The sequence below is a fragment of the Bidens hawaiensis genome, unplaced genomic scaffold, assembly GCF_021521415.1.
Source record: "Bidens hawaiensis isolate Kalapana, Puna unplaced genomic scaffold, B.hawaiensis_p1.1 tig00019953_1, whole genome shotgun sequence".
NCBI lineage: Eukaryota > Viridiplantae > Streptophyta > Magnoliopsida > Asterales > Asteraceae > Bidens > Bidens hawaiensis.
Genome location: NW_027493034.1, coordinates 284,240 through 289,918, shown reverse-complemented (window position 1 = coordinate 289,918; position 5,679 = coordinate 284,240). Strand labels below are relative to the sequence as shown.

Here is a 5,679-nt window from a genome sequence, read left to right as displayed (position 1 = left end):
AAATATTACCGAATAGAGTAAAAGTCTGGTTTTACTTTATTGATCGAGACAACTTGATGAACACTTTCATCTCTCAGGACACTTAGTTTTATCTAACCTATTAAAACTAAGTTTGTCGCAATAATACCAACCAATTTTAAGTTAATAGTTTTACCTATTAAGTTATTAGTTATGGAAAATTAAATTTAGTTTAGTTTTGCAAAACTTGATTGGTTAATTTATTTTAATATATCTGGTATTAGGTTGGTTGTATTATAATTCTATTATAATCAAGCAAGCAACAAAAATAGCAAACAGAATATGTAAATCTTAAATGGCCAAGATTAGTGATTGACCTTGCTAGAGCCTATTAGCAAGATCAATCGGGTCAAGAGGTCACAACACAAAACAACCACAAGGATGGACTCTTGGTGCATCCCTTCATCTTTGGTAACTCCCACTGACTTCAAGAACTCCATGAGCTCGTCCTTGGTTTCCTTCGGGTCTTCTTCATTACAAAATTACACTAATACAAGTAATGAAAAACTAAACCTATCTGTTACAATTTTGAACCATCAAGGAGGCCAAAAAACATAAAATAAAACCGAAAACTAAATATAACTTTTGAACCATCCATATGGCCAAAATAAAAATCATTCAACCAAACAAACAAGGTCGGGCCAGATTTACATATTCAACGAAAAATAAGTCGGGCAATATTTTGGTCAAATAAAATAAATAAAATTTTTGACCAAACTAGAATTGCCTTAATATTTTATCTAGATCAAAAACGTCAACTACCTTGAAATTTATGATGTAGAACCGGTGAAAATACCGGATTCGACTCGTATGTTATAACCAAGGCTCTGATACCACTGTTGGGTTTCAGTGGTGATCAGTTAAAATTTTTTTATTAAATCCGGTTCAATAAACGTGGCAAATGATAATTAATCACATTAATTAATAATTATACGCAGCGGAATATATATATATATAATTAATCAGCACCGAAAACTAAACCCGACAGGATCCGGTTACAGAGAACACGAGTACGAGTCAAAACATTAAATATATAATTATAAACTAACTATATATTTAAGTTTACCTCGGTTAATAAATAACCGGTTGAGACACCGAAGGCTAACGAACCGAGCTATGTGACACAACGAGATCAACGACCAACGGTGGCGGTGCACGACGGCAACGGCAGTGGTGGTGGTGTATGGCAGCGGCGACAGCGGAGGAGCGGCGGACAAGCGGCGGACAGGCAGCAGTGGCACCAGCAGGCAGTGGCGGACAGGCGGCAGTGGCTGGTCAGGCGCCGGCAGTGATGGCGGCGGTGTAGCAGGTGGCCGGTTGTTGGATGGAGGAAGGATGGGATGGACTTGTTAGGATTAGTTGTCAGGTTATTAAAACATCATATATTTATATAGCCTCCTATTAGGTTTAACAAATCTCATTAGTTATAAACGTAATGGGCCAACAAGTCCAAATCTTACTCCAAAGCCCGCTCCATGTAATTTTTATCTTGTTAAAGTGTCTAACCCGGTTAACTAACTTAAGCGGGTTAATGGTTTGTTATCTCACGGTGTAACTCTCACGGGTCATAACCCGGTTGGCCGTATTGACTTACCCGAACCGGTCCATAATTCCAACACCGGTGTTGTCCTTAACACGCTATCATACTAGAATGTTTGTAAGAGCCAGGGGTCGACTAGGTCAAGTTGTCGAGTTTCAGGTTGGTGGCTGAACTAGTAAATCCAAACACGATCCATATACTTATTTATTTATTTTTAAGAACATCATCCTAATACGAACACACTTAAATCGTGTAACCTAAACACAAACAATAAAACCATTTATCTGAACAAGTTAGAAAGGTCGTAAATGAGTTGTACTACATTGTCAATAGATTGCCTATTACAAAAGTAACCATTATTATTTAATCACAAGTTCATACTGATTAATAGTGTTAAAGAAATATAAAGTAGATCTTGAGTAAAGAACCAAAGAACACTTGAACATGTATCCCCTCATAATATAACAATTATTATTATCAAAGCAAAGCAAATGCTAAAAGCAAGTCACGATAATAAATATCACTTGTTTGTATCACTTTGGGAATTTAGGCCAACAAAGTAACATTACATGCAAAGTTTCCAGTCGGTATCACTTCACTTTTATTACCACCACCACCACCATTTCCGACCACCGTCCACCACCACTAATGGATCATTTCACCACCGTCTTATTCCTTCTCTTTATCTCCAATCCACTTATTCCGGTCTCGTCAATCGGAATAAACTACGGCCAAATCGCCAACAACCTCCCCTCACCGGATAAAGTAGTCCCCTTAGTCAAGTCTATCGGCGCGGACAAGGTTAAACTATACGACGCCGATCATAAAGTCCTCAAAGCCTTTGCCAACATCGATATCGAATTCATTGTTGGAATTGGTAACGAGTACTTATCGGATTTGCAAGACCCCGACGTTGCGCAATCGTGGATCAGATCAAACGTCCAAGCGTACCTCCCCGCGACTAAAATCACCTCCATTGCCGTTGGAAACGAAGTTTTGACGTTTAACGATACTTCTATGTCTGACTGCTTACTTCCGGCCATAACATACACACTGCTCTGGTCAACTTAAAACTTGACAGACAGGTATCTATATTATTGATCAACTATATATAAAATATACTTTTTTTTATCAAATCATATATATATTTTCCAACTATAATAAATAATATTACAATAAACTCTAACTAATATATTAGTTGTATGTAACAAATAGATTACTGTTACTACAGCACATTCCCTGGCCGTACTTGAAACCTCTTATCCGCCATCGGCGGGCGCTTTCCGACAAGATTTAAAAGACTGCATTTCTCCAATTTTGGATTTTCTTTCGAAAACATGTTCGCCTTTTCTAATCAACGCGTACCCATTCTTTGCATACAAGGGGAATTCGAAGGAGGTGGTGTTGGATTTCGTTCTGTTCGAATCCAACGACGGAATCGTGGACTCCGGCAACAATCTGCGCTACGACAACATGTTGTTCGCGCAGATTGATGCTGTATACGCAGCTCTCGGCCAGTTAGGCCACAAAAATCTGCCGGTTCAGATATCCGAAACCGGCTGGCCGTCTAAAGGAGACGATGATGAACCCGGAGCCTCACCGGAAAATGCTAAAAAGTATAATGGAAACCTCTTTAAAGTGGTGAATCATACAAAAGGAACGCCGGCAATGCCGGATCATGATCTGAATATATTCATTTTCGCGCTTTTTAACGAGAATTTGAAGCCCGGACCGACTTCAGAGAGGAATTATGGGTTGTTTAAGCCGGATGGAAGTCCGGCTTATAACCTCGGTGGAGGTAATTCCGGCCATAATAAATATTCGCCGCCGTATGCCATGCTGCCGGAGAATCCCGGCGTTGGGTATATGTCAATCTCGTCGGCGGTAAGTTTCTTTTTCACTTTATTCTTTTACACTTTTTATAAAGCTATGTTTTCTTGTAACTTATTATATATATTATTTGTTTTGCAGGGAAGATTTGTGTGGAAGGATTGCATGAGAATCAGAATCATGATAATTGTGGTGTTGTTGTTAATGGTGATGGTATGAAAGATTTTCAATTAATTTATTTTGTGATCCAATGAGAGCATCAAATAAAGATAAAGGGGCGAATAAAGATGGAAAACAAGGGGAAAGTTGATATCCTGTAAAAGTATTGCTATTGTTGTAGGAGAAGTGAGGCTTTGTTACTAGAATTCTTTCATTACTACTCTTTATTACTTTTGATATTTGTTACTTTCTATTGACAAATTCATATTAAGCATTCATCATTTTACATTATTCTCTCGTAAGACCATCTCTAATGTAGCATCGTGTAAAGCTCTGAGTTAGTGAGTTACACTGTATTTTCTTACTTTAGTTGGTAATGGCTAAAAAGATGGTAAGTGAAGAGGTAGGTCCCAGTAGAGCCCAGTTGGACCCGCAAGACTCACCTCAAAGAGGGACGTCTGCGCAGTTGAACACGCAAGACTCACCTTCAACAGGAACGTCTGCGCAAAGGCTAAACTCGCAACTCACCTTGAAGAGACGTCTGCGCAGAAACCAACTGGATCCGCAGGACCCACCATGCTCAGAGACGTGACGTCCTTACGCGCAGTACGCAAGCTGTTCCCGCAGGAAAAGCCTCCCAATGGTCGACGTACTCTGCCTGTTCCCGCAGCAACGGATACTAGCCATCAGGGAAGGCTACCCGCGCAGCAAGGCTACACGCACAAGACACTTAACTCTTTAATAATTCAGTAATGTCACCTGAAGAAGGAGTGAGCAAGCCGGGAACACTCCCGCACAAAGCCTGGAACAATCCCGCACAAATGAGTCAGTCCGTACGATACTGGAGGATCTTTTGTACTGTACTTGACGAGGTATGGACAAAAGATCTGACCAAAGATACGACAGCTCACTGACAACAGTATGACGAGCAGCACGCTCTTGTACTGTATGTCATTATCAGCCGCTGCCTACTCACCAACCTGTCGGAGGACGTGCATAGCCTGCAGTTGGTGGAACAGGAATAGTACACAGCCGGCCTGGTCACTATCAGCCGCTGCCTACCCACCAACCACCAGCATGGCACGTGCATAGCCCACAGTTGGCAGAACAGGAATACTATTCAGCCGGCTGTACCTGCTTGGAAACCTACCTTCGGCTATAAATACTCCAACACCTTGAAATGGTATGGACACATCACATTACATTACCTGATCACATCTTATCTTTTCTAGCAATCTCTTAATATACACTTATATTCAAGAGCAATCTAGTCTGATTCTCACGCCAGAGGGTGGTCACAAGGAGATACCCCCCCCTTCTAAGTGACGAGCTCACGGTGTCTGTTTTGCAGGTCACCAGAAGAACCATCTTTGCCGGACATAACCCCTCGTGGGAAACATCTATTTAACCCCCAGATTATCCGTAATCTGCCCGGGGTCGATTAGTGTTTCTTCAGTAAGTTATTCGGATTTTAAAATACATTCTAATTATGTTAGTCTTGCAACGCTATACCAAGGTGTAATAAAAAATGGTGGAATGCAATAGCTACAAAGCTTCTACTTGCACGAAAATGAAATATACCCTTAGGGCCATTACATTGTAAGCTTGGTTCACTTGACTTTCGCTAGTGAGACTGTGAGAGTAACTAATAAATATGAACCATTATGGACCCCACAACAAATTCAGAAAGCAAAAGCTAGCAACTTTGAAACAAAATTTATGAACCACATCATACAAAATATAGATACTAAAATTGCCTATATGATAATATCACCTTTTGTCATGGTTAATCTTAATATCAAATTGAAAACCAGCATACATATACTACAAACATTGTTGGCTCAACGAATGTGGAGGCCTAAATCGAAATAAGATTTTAGGACCTTTTTATGACAATTGTCAGGAAAAAAAATTGTTCACTAAAAGTTTTGAACTCATGACCTATATACTTTAATAACAACTAAGCGACAACTACACCAATATATTACTTTAAGTTTATTTTACCCATTATAATATATCTATATATAATGTTTTTTGGGACTTGGATGTCTTAATTAAGTGTGGGCCTAAAGCCCTAACTTGTTTTCGCTGACCCACGAGTCTACAAATGCACAAGATTTCCTGTTAATTAT

At 39.7% G+C, this 5,679-nt stretch overlaps 1 pseudogene; it reads left to right on the top strand.

Annotated features, from left to right (window-relative positions):
• The first annotated feature begins 2,047 nt into the window (after positions 1-2,047).
• On the top strand, positions 2,048-3,737 carry LOC143559645 (glucan endo-1,3-beta-glucosidase 11-like; annotated as a pseudogene).
• The last annotated feature ends 1,942 nt before the right edge of the window (positions 3,738-5,679 follow it).